The 15,585-nt window shown below is 40.6% G+C and overlaps 2 protein-coding genes across 2 annotated transcripts in view; both read left to right on the top strand.

Moving 5' to 3' along the window:
* pcsk1nl (proprotein convertase subtilisin/kexin type 1 inhibitor, like) overlaps positions 1–15,585 on the top strand; it is a 290,280-nt gene that overhangs the window by 204,565 nt on the left and 70,130 nt on the right. The gene's annotated exons all lie outside the window — the stretch shown is intronic.
* The window catches only part of plxna3 (plexin A3), a 112,935-nt gene continuing 110,917 nt past the window's right edge, over positions 13,568–15,585 (top strand). The window contains exon 1 of the mRNA XM_061889482.1: positions 13,568–13,777. The gene's annotated coding sequence lies outside the window, so the exon portion shown is untranslated. The remainder of the gene's footprint in view (positions 13,778–15,585) is intronic.

Here is a 15,585-nt window from a genome sequence, read left to right as displayed (position 1 = left end):
TGGGGAAAAAAGACAAGGATTTCAGTCTTGAGTTTAGCTGAAGAAATAGTTTTGCATTCACACACTAATCCGTAGAAAAAAAATTAATCAACAAGCCGAGGTTCAGATCTATGTGACACGCAGATCCAAATGTCATCTGTGCAGTTGTGGTAGGACACATTGAAGCAATTGGTCACAGACTTTAAGAGCATTAAATGACCTTGCTCATCACAATCTAGGTGATTTTATTTTTACTGCAAACAAAAATACATGACACGTCCTGTTGTGGACTTGTAACGTCAGGAGGAGTTTTACATGATCCAAAAAGGTTGAACGGAGGCCACTGTACTCTTCTGGTTGAAGATATTTCAGAGTTCCATTCCACTCAACCTTGCATCCATCCGTTTCCTACCACTTGTCCCTCTCGGGGCTGCTGGCGCCTATCCCAGCTGCACTCGGGTAAAGTACACCCTGGATAAGTCGCCACCCTTTTTACAAACCCCGTTTCCATATGAGTTGGGAAATTGTATTAGATGTAAATATAAACAGAATACAATGATTTGCAAATCATTTTCAACCCATATTCTATTGAATGCACGACAAAGACAAGATATTTGATGCTCAAACTCATAATTTTTTAATTTTTTTTGCAAATAATAATTAACTTAGAATTTCATGGCTGCAACACGTGCCAAAGTAGTTGGGAAAGGGCATGTTCACCACTGTGTTACATCACCTTTTCTTTTAACAACACTCAATAAACGTTTGGGAACCGAGGAAACTAATTGTTGAAGCTTTGAAAGTGGAATTCTTTCCCATTCTTGTTTTATGTACAGCTTAAGTTGTTCAACAGTCCGGGGTCTCTGTTGTGGTATTTTAGGCTTCAAAGTTTTCAGTGGGAGACAGGTCTAAACTACAGGCAGGCCAGTGTAGTACCCGGACTCTTTTACTATGACGCCACACTGTTGTAACACCTGGTGTGGCATTGCTGGCTGAAATAAGCAGTTGGGGGAGAAAAAAATAGATCGGTCTTAGCCTGGGCCCTGGAGAGGGGGTGCAGACTGAGGCCGAGGGAAAAAAACAACTCATAGCCATAGTACAAATCCCTCTTACATGTGTGTAAGAGGGAAACATCAAACATCAAAGAACACAGAGGACATTAAAGACATTAAAGCAGCAGATATAACCAGACACTTCTACATATAGCTATGAATAAAAAGTAAAATAAACATATACACTGTGCATTGTGTTTAGAGATTGATATCGGTTTTTGATACAGTGCCGTCTGAGGGATCGAAGGTCACGGTCATTTAATGTTGGTTTCCGGCCATGCCGCATACGTGGAGTGATTTCTCCAGATTCTCTGAACCTTTTGATGATACTATGGACCGTAGATGTTGAAATCCCTAGATTTCTTGCAATTGCACTTTGAGAAATGTTTTTCTTAAACCGTTTGACTATTTGCTCACGCATTTGTGGACAAAGGGGTGCACATTTTTTTGGAAGCTGTTTTTATACCCAATCATGGCACCCACCTGTTCCCAATTAGCCTGCACACCTGTGGGATGTTCCAAATAAGTGTTTGATGAGCATTCCTCAACTTTATCAGTATTTATTGCCACCTTTTTCAACTTATTTGTCTTGTGTTGCTGGCATCAAATTCTAAAGTTAATGATTATTTCCAAAAAAAAAACATGTTTTGGAGTTTTAACATAAAATATGTTGTCTTTGTAGCATATTCAACTGAATATGGGTTGAAAATGATTTGCAAATCATTGTATTCCGTTTATATTTACATTTAACACAATTTCCCAACTCATATGGAAACGGGGTTTGTAGTTTACTTTATATGACCTGATGACTGACAATTAACATTTTATACATGCACTGATTGCAAGTGACCACAAGAGGGAAACACGTCCTTTACCAAAAAGCTGAAGCAGCCCTTCAACAGATTGAACTGAACACTACCACTCAAGTCTTTGCTATAGATGAGATTAAGTTTCAGGCACATGAGCTTGATGAAGGAACAGTGCTGTGGGACCGACACCCAGATCCCCATTTGCCATCACGACTGGCATCAAGACCCATGGCAGCCACAAGACTTACAGCTGAGGTAAGCGGAACCAATGGCACCTTTGCCAGTGGGGTGTCCGTGGCCACCCCACCTAGTGAACCCTCCGTTATAGGGGACATCACCCTGCCCGGAAGCAGCACCGACCCACCTCCAGCAACCTGAACACCAATGAATGGAACAACTAGTGCCGCTGAGATGATAAAGGAATTATGCAAGGATCTGGTAGGAATAATACACCTCTAAAATAAAACTTGAACTTTGAATCAACAACAACAACAATTAAAGCTGCAAGCAGCGATGGACAGGACCGACTTTTGCTGGTGTTTCCTGCCTTTACCCATTTAACATATCTTTACCTGCATATTACCTACCTTCCCTGCATCCTGGGGTCACACTGGTGCTTCTTTCTTTCACCCATACATGCTGGTGCTTCCTGCCATCACCCAGACAACATATCTTTACCTGCACATTATCCACCTTCTTTGTATCATGGAGTCAAACTGGTGCCTCCTTTTTCACCCAGTCAACATGTCTTTACCCGCACAGTACCTACCTTCTCTGCATTGTGTGGTCACGCTGGTGCTTCCTGCTTTTAAGCCGCCACCTTGAGATGGCAGCAGCGCAGCGGCAGCAGCTCAGCAGTTCTTTGAAGGCTTGTAAAATCAAAACCGGAGCAGTTAGAAAAACTCTTTGCAAAACATTTCATCAGAAGGGTTCAATCTCTTTACTGTGCCAGTTTGAAGCCGACACAACAAACGCGCTCAGAGGAGATAATGTTTGAAAAAAGGTGACAGGTTTTTACAAAACATTTGTTTTGAAGGGGTAATTGCCAACTTCCTGTATATTTTTGCTGAAGGATGTCAATTCATGAGATTTAGGTCTAAGGGAGACCTACATAGATGTTTTTGTTTCATGTCTCTACGACATTCCTACCGGAAGTTACAAGCAGTTTTGTCTGTGCTGTCTTCCTAGGACCAGTTTTGTCTGTGTTTTATTCCTGGGGGGCACTAGAGTGCAATTTTAAGTTTAGGGGTTTGATTTTTTATTAGATCGCAATTTTTGCCAGTCCTTATGTGTGTGTCCAGTTTGGAGAGTTTTGAAGCATTTTAAAGGAATCAAATTACAGCTCAAAGAGGCAAAAATTAAATTTTTTTTAGGAAACTTTTGTTTTGAAGGGGTCTTTTCCAACTTCCTGTTGATTTTTGCTGAAGGATGGGATTGTATGAAATGTAGGTCTAAGTCCGACCTACATAGAGGTTATTGTTGCATGTCTCTATGACATTCCTAACGGAAGTTACAAGCAGTTTTTGTCTGTGTTTTTTTCGTAGGGGTCGCTAGAGCGCAATTTTGAGTTTTGGGGTTTGATGTTTTTATTAAATGGCAATTTTTGCCAGTCCTAATTTTGTGAGTTTTGAAGCATATTAATGGGGTCAAATTACAGCTCAAAAAGGCGGCGGTATAATAATAATAAAACCTCAGAAATACAATAGGGTCCTCTGTCCCAAAGGGACATTCGGTCCCTAATAAAACCTTAGAAATACAATAGGGTCCTCTGTCACAAAGGGACATTTTGTCTCTAATTACAAATAAGTCAAGAATTTGTGGTTTCACCAAACTTCAAGATAAACATCCAAAGACGCAGCCAAGCTGCCAAAGCAAAGGCCAAACAAGTCGTCAGCGGTCCCGACCCAACTGAAAAGGGACGGTTTTTCATTTCCTGAAGACAACTCTTACGCCCTCTTCTATGAACCTGCAGCCAGTGCCAAACCTAAGAATAAGATTGATAAATCTAAACACATAGGAAGCGATGAGGAAGACAACCACACTCCCCTCGCTACTGACGCCATGATGCGGTTCATTTCAACCAGATCACTGAACGGTGAGACCAGCGTGATTTACCAGCCATACGCCACTTAAAGGGGAACATTATCAAAATTTCAGAAGGGTTAAAACCAATAAAAATCAGTTCCCAGTGGCTTATTTTATTTTTTGAAATGTTTTTAAAAATTTTACCCATCATAGAATATCCCGAAAAAAGGCTTTAAAGTGCCTGATTTTCGCTATCTGTGAAGCCACCGTCCATTTTCCTGTGACGTCATCCAGTGATATACATGCCATCCAGGCGGATAGCAAAGCAAGATATAGCGACATTAGCTCGGATTCAGACACTGATTTCAGCGGCTTAAGCGATTCAACAGATTACGCATGTATTGAAACGGATGGTTGGAGTAAGGAAGCAGGTAGCGAAAACAAATTTGAAGAAGAAACTGAAGCTTTTGAGCGAATAGCTATTGACGCTATTCGGCCATGTTTGCCTTAACATCGCCGGTAAAATGTGCAGACCAAACGATCGGGACTTTCGCATCTTGTGACACTGGAGCAACTTAAATCTGTCGATTGGTAAGTGTTTGTTTGGCATTAAATGTGGGTGGAGGGAAAGGCTGGATGCAAATATAGCTACAAATGTACATACAGTTAGCCTAAATAGCATGTTAGCATCGATTAGCTGGCAGTCATGCCGTGACCAAATATGTCTGATTAGCACATAAGTCAATAACATCAACAAAACTCACCTTTGTGATTTCGTTGACTTAATCGTTGCAAATGCATCTGCAGGTTATCCATACATCTCTCTGCCATGTCTGTCTTAGCATCGCCGGTCAAATGTGAAGACACTCTGTTACATTCAATGGGGGTCTGGCGGCAGATTTCTTGCCAGTGGTGCAACTTGAATCCCTCCCTGTTAGTGTTGTTACACCCTCCGACAACACACCGACGAGGCATGATGTCTCGAAGGTTACAAAAAATTGTCGAAAAAACGGAAAATAACAGAGCTGAGACCCGGTGTTTGTAATGTGAAAATGAAAATGGCGGGTGTGTTACCTCGGTGACGTCACGTTCATCGCTAAAAGACCGATAAACAGAAAAGCGTTCAATTTGCCAAAATTCACCCATTTAGAGTTCGGAAATCGGTTAAAAAAATACATGGTCTTTTTTCTGCAACATCAAGGTATATATTGACGCTTGCATAGGTTTGATAGCGTCAATAGCTATTCGCTCAATAGCTTCAATTTCGTCTTCAATTTCGTTTTCGCTATCTGCCTCCATACTCCGACCATCTGTTTCAATACATGCGTAATCTGTTGAATCGCTTAAGCCGCTGAAATCCGAGTCTGAATCCGAGCTAATGTCGCTATATCTTGCTGTGGTAACCGCCATGTTGTTTGTATTGGCAGCCCTGTATGACGTCACAGGGAAATGGACAGTGGTTTCAAAGATAGCGAAAATAAGGCACTTTAAAGCTTTATTTAGGGTTATTCCGGGACCGGTAAAATTTTGAAAAAAACTTCAAAAAATACAACAAGCCACTGGGAACTGATTTTTATTGTTTTCAACCCTTTTAAATTTGTGATAATGTTCCCCTTTAATGGTACCACCAAACCCAACTTTACAAACACATAAAAAAATATTTTTATTTTTTTCAAACTTCAAAATCTACAATACTTATTCCGTTTGTTCTGTTTTTACAGTAAATATTTAAAGTACTACAGTATTACTCCCTATTTCATCGGGTATAAGGTTGTCGATATTTAGTTTAAAGGCCTACTGAAACCCACTACTACCGAACACGCAGTCTGATAGTTTATATATCAATGATGAAATATTAACATTGCAACACATGCCAATACGGCCGGTTTAGTTTACTAAATTGCAATTTTAAATTTCCCGCGGGGATTCTTGTTGAAAACGTCACGGAATGATGACGCGTAAGCGTGACGTCAAAAAATGTAAGGAAATATTAGCGCAGCACTACTAGCGGCTAAAAGTCGTCTGCTTTAATCGCATAATTACACAGTATTTTGGACATATGTGTTGCTGAATCTTTTGCAATTTGTTCAATTAATAATGGAGACTATAAAGAACAATGCTGTTGGTGGAAAGCGGTGGATTGCAGCTGTCTTTAGCACCGAGACACAGCCGGTGTTTCTTTGTTTTTAACACAGAGCAATCAAGCGAACATGTTTATCTACGTCAACCAGCATGTTTTTGGATTGGAAAATTGTGATATATATCTTACCGGAGACATCATTGGATTATTCGTCCTCCTGCAGTAGCTGTTTAAAAGGCAGCTGTGAGCTTGGCTCCTCGGCTTCTCTCTGAGACACTGCGTGTTCACCGCAGCCATCCGACCTCGAGGTATGTCTTTACAATCTCACTAAAACACTATTAAAACAATAAGCAGATAAGGGATCTTCCAGAATGATCCTAGTAAATGTGTCTAATTACATCTGAAACACTCACACTGCCGCCGCCCGGAGATGTCGCTTTTTTTTTTTCCTAGTCCTTCACTATCAATATCCTAATTCACGAATCTTTCATCCTCGCTCAAATTAATGGGGAAATTGTCGCTTTCTCGGTCCGAATTGCTCTTACTGCTGGTGGCTCCCATTATAAACAATGTGAATATGTGTGGAGCCCTGCAACTTGTGACGTCACACGCACATACTTCCGGTAAAGGCAGGGCTTTTCTATTAGCCACCAAAAGTTGCGAACTTCATCGTCGATGTTCTCTACTAAATCCTTTCAGCAAAAATATGGCAATATTGCGAAATGATCAAGTATGACACATAGAATGGACCCGCTATCCCCGTTTGAACAAGAAAATCTAATTTCAGTAGGCCTTTAACATTTTTTAAGATCCTCAAATACGTTCATGTTTTATTCTTGATTCCAATCAGAATAAAACACAAGACGAATATTCAGCATGCAGTAGGTTAGCTTAGCAAGACATCTGAACTTGCGTTAGTTCCTTAAACGGGCTTAGCTTAGCTAGTTAGCTTAGCAATTAGCAGCTGAAAATAGCAGGACTTTTATTAGTGTCTTGAGGGGCTTATGTTACCTTAGCTTGTTAGCTTAGCAAGACGGTTGGTTTGTAAGTAGTAATCAACAGTGTCTCATTTAGTAAGTAGCTTTATCGGCTATTGACGCATGAGCAAAAAAAAAAAAAAAAAGATGTGATTTTGCTGTGAGGAAGAAATATAGGAGAGAGAGCTTGTTGCTAGGCAACAGAGCGGCTCCCCTTTGAAGTTCTCCCTCATGGTTGTGGCGTTTTAACAATCAGGTCAAAGCGCGGCTCATTGGTAACCATGGCAACAACCTCATCACCGCGACTGGCTGCCGTCCCGGCGGAGAAAAGTTAGCAGGTTTGATACCTGCGCGTGACGTCACCCGCGACTGTCCTCCAGAGGGCGCCATCATGCTTCTTTGCAAACCCTCGTTTCCTCTCCTTCCTTCCTTCCTTCTTTCCTTCCCTCCTCACAGCTTCGCCTTCTTGTGCGTGCGCGCGCGCGTGCGTGCGTGGCACAGATGAAAACATCAAGTGTGTTCAATTAGGAAAATGACAGGGGGGAAGTGGAGCAGTCGAGCGGCGTCTCCCACAGGTTTGATTACAGGTTTAAAAGTCACACATGAAAGTGGGCCCGGCCCAAAAGCAGACGACACCCAGCCGTCGTTATTTTGGGCTCGGGCCTTCGGCTGAGGAATGTTTCTGGTTCTGCTGCTTGGCACCACATGACCCAGTCTTCACTGATGGAGGCGACGTGAAGGACCAGAGGAATCACTGGAAAGGCTCACAAGTTCTTCCAGAGCTGTCATGGTCGCCAGAGTGAGACGCCAGACGAGCTCGCAGTTTGGGATGAGTTCCTTTCCACACCTTGTTTACGTTTGCGTCAAGCAGCACGACAGCAAGACGGATCCATGTTCCAGAAGGATCTTCATGCAGGACTTCACACACGTTGCCAAAGTAGAAAACTGTATGACTCTCAAACTGTGTGGCGCCAAAGATCTGATTCAGTGTTTAAGTACTGTGTTTTATTTTCCTATAGTTAAACACAGTGTTACTGTTCAAACTGTCACCACATACATCAACAAACATTGAATACATCACAATCCACAAACTTTATATACATCACTGGATTCCTCAACACACATATACATCACTCTATACGTCAACACACGTACATCATTACATACGTCAACACACATTATATACATTAATATGCACACACACATTGCCAGTGTTCTGTTCTACATGGTAGTGTGCTGGGGGGGGCAGTACATCTAAGAGGGACAGCTCCAGACTTGAGAAACTGATCAGGCGGGCCGGTTCTACAATCGGAATGAAACTGGACTCACTGGTGACGGTGGCAGAGAAGAGGACTGTTGCCATACTAGTGAGCATCCTGGATGATGCCAGTCACCCTCTGCATAGCGTTATCAGTAGCCAGAGGAGCCTGTTCAGTTCTAGACTGCTTCATCCCAAGTGCAGGACTAATAGACTCAAGAAGTCCTTTGTCCCACACGCCATTAGACTGTACAACTCCTCTCTGGGACGGGGGACGGGGGGTATTAGGATGACAGGGGATGCAAAACATTAACAGTGCAATACGTTTTCATAACATGGTCACTACTGCCTACTTTGTATTGTTATATTCTTATTTTACTGTTATATTGTTATTCCCATTGTTTTTATTCTTTTTGTAATATTTCTCTATTTTGTTTCCATTTAAACCCCCATTATTTACTTTTTACTTCTTTCTTTAAATTGACCTCAACTCTGTACACTGCTGCTGGAATTTTAATTTTGCTGAAGGAACTCTCCTGAAGGAATCAATAAAGTACTATCTATCTATCTATCTATCTATCTATCTATATACATCAACAAACAATATACAGTATACATACATCAACAAACACGCATCATTATATACGTCAACACAGTATATATAAGCAAACATATACACCACTATATCCATCAACATACCATATGTACATACATCAACAAACATACACTTCCCTATATACATCAACACAAATTATAAACTATATACAGTATATGTCAAAACACACATATACATCACTACAGTATATATATGTAAACAAACATATACACCACTATATACGTCTATACACAATGTATACATCACTATATAAATCACTATATACATCAACACAGATTATATACATCACTACAGTATATACATAAACATACATACCATTATATACATCAATACACAAAATATACATCACTACAGTTTATACATAAAAAACATACACAGCACTATATACATCAATGCACATTATATACATCAACACACATTACATACACCACTATATACATCAACACACATTATATACATCTCTACAGTATTCCCATAAACAAACATACACACCACTATATACATCAATACACAATATATACATCATTACAGTATATACATAAGCATACACAACACTATATACATCAACACACATGTATACATCGCTACAGTATATACATAAACAAACACACACCACTATATACATCAATACACAATATATAAATCAACACACATTATGTACATCACTACAGTATATACATCAACACACATTATATGCATTACTATATATGTCAACACACAATACATGCATCACTACAGTATATACATCAACACACATTATATACATTACTACATACATCAACACAATATATACATCACTACAGTATACATACATCACTACATACGTCAACACACAAAATATACATCACTACAGTATACACATAAACAAACATACACACCACTATATACATCAATACACAATATATACATCATTACAGTATATACATAAGCATACACAACACTATGTACATCAACACACATTGTATACATCGCTACAGTATATACATAAACAAACACACACCACTGTATACATCAATACACAATATATAAATCAACACACATTATCTACATCACTACAGTATATACATCAACACACATTATATACATCACTATATAGGTCAACACACAATATATACATCACTACAGTATATATACATCACTATATACGTTAACACACAATATATACATCACTAAAGTATGTACATCAACAAACAAACACACCACTATATACATCAATACACAATATATACATCAACACACATTATATATATATCAATGCAGTATATACATCACACATATACACCACTATTACCATCAATACACACTATATACAGCACTACAGTATATACATCAACAAACATATACACCACTATGTACGTCAACACACATTATATACATCACTAAAGTATATACATCAACAACCATATACACCACTATATACAACAATACACAATATATACATCACTATATCCATCTATACACATTATATCCATCACTACAGTATATACATCAACGAACATATACATCAATACACATTATATACATCACTACAGTGTATACATCAGCAAACATATGCATCAATACACATTATATACGTCACCACAGTGTATACATCAGTAAACATATACATCAATACACATATATATCACTACTGTATATAAATCAACAAATGTATACATCACTACATACATAAACACAATATATACATCAATACACATTATATACATCACAACTATGTCTACATCAGCAAACATATGCATCACTACACATTATTTACATCACTACAGTATATACAGCAACAAACATATACAAACGTACATCACTATACACATATCAAACATCACTCGTGTCACATGACAAAAAGGAAGTCAGAGAAAGAGGAACGCTTCAAGCTGAAGACTCAAAAAAGGAAAACAAACATACTTGAAAATGGCAGAGGGATTCTCTCCCACGGATTAGATGTTTCCTTCAGTGATGACGACGACGTGCAGGAAACCCACAATAATGCGAGTCCTTGGCCATATTTAGACAAATGTATGCACTTAGAGAAAACGATGCCCCAAACCTTAGTTTTTAGTTGTTTACTCTGTAAACCAAAACCATAACTGCTAGGTGAGTTGAGTTCATGACAAGTTTTACGGCACATAACTAATAGCAACTGTTCCCATACAACACACAAGTCATTGTTTTTGTGGTCAAGATATATAGATTGTTGTTTTTTTTACTGTCGGTAAAGGAAATTAGTAACATTATAAAAGTGGGCCAAAGAAAAGGCAAACTAAAATAAATACAGTGGGGTGCGGGGACCCCTGTGTCCATTTGTACACTCGCAGTTACATTAACACTGATTTTATACATGTGGCCCCTAGATACAAACACCATTGAATGGGGCTCTGTAGCTTAATGCATGTCACACTGGCCTAGGTCTATTTAGGTGTACTGGAGAGGAGGCTACACTGGATAGTCAAACCTCAGATTCAGGAGGATCAGTGTGGTTTTCGTCCTGGTCGTGGAACTGTGGACCAGCTCTATAGTCTCGGCATGGTTATGAGGGTGCATGGAATCAGTCTACATGTGCTTTGTGGACTTGGAGACGGCATTTGACCATGTCCCTCGGGAAGTCCTGTGGGAGGGATCAGAGAGTATGGGGTATCGGACTGTCTAATTGTGGCGGTCCTCTCCCTGTTTGATTAATGTCAGAGCTTGGGCCGCATTGCCAGCAGTAAGTCGGACCCATTTCCAGTGAGGGTTGGACTCCACCAAGGCTGCCCTTTGTCACCGATTCTGTTCTTAACTTTTATGGACAGAATTTCTAGGTGCAGTCAGAGCGTTGAGGGAATCCGGTTTGGTGGCTGCTGGCTTCATCTGGCCAGGATCTTTAGCTCTCACTGGGTCAGTTCGCAGCCGAGTGCAAAGTGGCTGAGATGAAAAACAGCACTCACAAGTCCGAGTCCATGGTTCTCGCCCAGAAAAGGGTGGAGTGCTCTTTCTGGGTTGAAAAGGAGATCCTGCCCTAAGTGAAGTACTGTACTTCGGAGTCTTGTTCACAAGTGAGGGAAGAGTGGATCGTGAGATTGCCAGGCAGATCGGTGCGGCGTCTGCAGTGATGCGAACCCTGTATCAGTTCGTCGTGGTGAAGAAGGAGCTGAGCCGGAAGGCAAAGCTCTCAATTTACCTGTCGATCTACGTTCCCATCCTCACTTATGGTCATGAGCTTTGGGTTATGACCGGAAGGACAAGATCACTGGTACAGGCGGCCGAAATAAGTTTCCTCCGTCGGGTGGCGGGGCTCTCCCTTAGAGATAGGGCGAGAAGCTCAAAGTAAACCCGCTGATCCTCCACATGGAGAGGAGCCAGATGAGGTGGTTCGGGCATCTGGCCGGGATTCCCCCTGAATGCCTTGGGGAAAACCCAGGACACGGGGGAGAGACTCCGCCTCGGGATCCCCCGAGAAGAGCTGGACAAAGTAGCTGGGGAGAGGGAGGTCCGGGCTTCTCTGCTTAGGCTGCTGCCCCCGCGACCCAACTTCGGATAAGCAGAAGAAGATGGATGGATGGAGGAATATATATATATGTATATATATATATATGTATATGTATATATATATATATATATATGTATATGTATATATATATATATATATATATATATATATATATATATACATATATATATATATATATATATATATATACATACAGTGGGGCAAAACAGCATTTAGTCAGCCACCGATTGTGCAAGTTCTCCCACTTAAAATGATGACAGAGGTCTGTAATTTTCATCATAGGTACACTTCAACTGTGAGTGACAGAATGTGAAAAAAAAATCCAGGAATTCACATTGTAGGAATTTTAAAGAATTTATTTGGAAATGATGGTGGAAAATAAGTATTTGGTCAACCATTCAAAGCTCTCACTGATGGAAGGAGGTTTTGGCTCAAAATCTCACGATACATGACCCCATTCATTCTTTCCTTAACACGGATCAATCGTCCTGTCCCTTTAGCAGAAAAACAGCCCCAAAGCATGATGTTTCCACCCCCATGGTTCACAGTAGGTATGGTGTTCTTGGGATGCAACTCAGTATTCTTCTTCCTCCAAACACGACAAGTTGAGTTTATACCAAAATGGATACATGGATGACACAGCAGAGGATTGGGAGAATGTCATGTGGTCAGATGAAACCAAAATAGAACTTTTTGGTATAAACTCAACTCGTTTGAGCCAAATTGAATGGAGAGTAACTTGTCGCTTATTAAACATTCACTTCCAACTGTTGCAGTAGTTGTACCAAAAATAAACCGTTTTTACACCCAGTACTTCTACTCAGGCTCAAGTGTGTACTGGTGTGTGTACTCCATGGTGAACGTGTGATGCAGCAGTGTGTGTCGTCCATAGAAAGTGTCTCTATCTGTTCTATCCATCTCTCTCTCTCTCTCTCCATGTTTGTCTTTTTCTATCCGTGTGTCAGTTTCTCCACATCTGCTTAAAGGAGAAAAACAGGAGCAGATTCTGGACGGACCGTACCAACTCATACGGGGGGGGAAGGGTTTTGGGGGGGTGTTCGTTCGCCTCGGACGCGTCACTTCGGGCATCCCGCGGCCGGATAGCGAACGCCCACGCGTAAATTTGACGTCGCACAACCGGCGTCGTCACTGACCAGATATTTACGTTGTGTTGTTACCGGTTTTACACGCGGCGTCTAACGGCGGCTCCCTGTCTCCCCTCCCCCCCTCCACCAGGCCGGAGAGTGGTCGCGTCCAGACGGGGGCGCGCACACACGCACGCGCACAGCCAAGTACGCACACACACTGGGACGAGGCAGGTTGAGCTCGGTCCGCGCCGTGGATTTATTCGTCGCGTTGAAGTCTGTACCGGTACCGGTACCAGCAGGTACAGGCGGCCCCTCTCAGGACTCGACAGTTCTCCCGGTACCGGCTGCTATCGCGCCGCCTTCATGAGACTCCTTGGCTTCCTTTTTTGTCCATCCTGTCTCCTTGCAGGTACGTCCACGCGCTCGTGGGGTGGGGGGGTGCGGTTGCTTGCTGGGGGTGGGGTGGGGTGGGGGTAGGGGGGCGTTTTGTGTGTTTTTTTGGGAGGGGGCGGGGGGTTGCGTCCAGGTGGGGTTGCTCGCTTAAGAAATCCACAACACGCGGGACCCCCCCCCCCCCCCGCACCCCCCTTTAAAAAAAAAAAAAGGGCCTGCAAATGCATGTTAGCGTGGGGTTGGGGGGGGGGGGGAGTCCAGACACCGATCCATTAAAGAAGAACAAAGGGGGGTGGGGGTCATCCTTCTCCCCAAATGTGATAATTGATACCAGTGTGCCCTGATCAGTCAATCAATACGTCAATACGGTTCGTTGATCACAGCCGATGTCCCACCGTTGTGGTCAATAATCAATGACACGGATCAGAAGGGTGATTACCGATGGGGATGATCAATGGGGCCATCATGGGAAAAAGGAGGCAAAGATTGGCCGGCCTGGTGACGTCATCCAAACAAAACAATCAATGGTTGTCGACGCCATCCTCTGACAATGTAAACCATGCAGAGTGACCCCATTATAAGGGGACTACTGATTAGGGCCGGAGCTGTTTTATAATTGAATAATCTTGTCCATTCGTTTGTTTACTTAATCGGGTATAACACACTTTATAGTCCCAAAGTGGGAAAATTGTCGGAATAAACAAAAAGTTGTTCTTCTTGCCATAACCTTCATTCTTTTTTCTCGGATAAATGCGCATCATACGCTCAGGGTGTGAACCTTTGGAAACCTAATGGTCTGATTCCCATTCCTGGGGTGATCATTCGATTTGATTGATTTATTGATTGATTCAAACGTTTATTAGTCGATTGCACAGTACAGTACATATTCCGGACAATTGGCCACTAAATGGTAACACCCGAATACGTTTTTCAACTTGTTTAAGTCGGGGTCCAAGTAAATCAATTCATGGTAGTGATTCCGAATCGATTCTCCATTCAACACGATTCTCGCAATGTATTATTTGGCGTAATGATTAATAATGAAAGTTTTTCAAAACAGGACAGAAAAGATCCTTCCGGTTGCATGGATATGGCCTAAAAATATAAAATAAAACAGAAAACTTATATATATATATATATATATATATATATATATATATATACTCACACACACACACGTGTTTATGTAAATATGTGTGTGTATATGTATGTATGTATATATATATATATGTATATGTGTGTGTGTACATATGTATATATGTATGAACCCCAAAAGGAATAAGCGGTAGGAAATGGATGGATGGATCTGTGTATATATATGTGTATGTATATATGTATGTATGCATATATTTGTATGTATGTATGTATATATGTGTATGTATATATATAAATATAAATATGTATTTATATATATGTATGTGTTTATATTTATGTATATATGTGTGTGTGTATATATATATATATATATATGTGTGTACATATTTATATATGTGTAGATGTATATATGTATGTATATATGTGTTTGTAGATGTATATGTATGTATGTATATATATATATACACTGTATATATGTGTATGTATGTATATATGTGTGTATATATATATGTATGTATGTAAATCTATCTATCTATCTATCTTCGGGGTTGTGATGGGTGCTGGAACCTTTGTCAGCTGCATATGTATGTATATATATATATATATATATATATATATGTATGTATGTAAGTATGTATGTACATATTTATCTATATATGTATTTATGTGTGCTTTTGTTTATTTTTGTTTCCAGTTATGTTTATTTATTTATTTAAAATTATATTTTTT

This window comes from Nerophis ophidion, linkage group LG27 (genome assembly GCF_033978795.1).
Source record: "Nerophis ophidion isolate RoL-2023_Sa linkage group LG27, RoL_Noph_v1.0, whole genome shotgun sequence".
Classification (NCBI taxonomy): Eukaryota; Metazoa; Chordata; class Actinopteri; order Syngnathiformes; family Syngnathidae; genus Nerophis; species Nerophis ophidion.
Note: the sequence above shows the minus strand (reverse complement) of the source record. Positions and strands in the feature narration are given on the sequence as shown.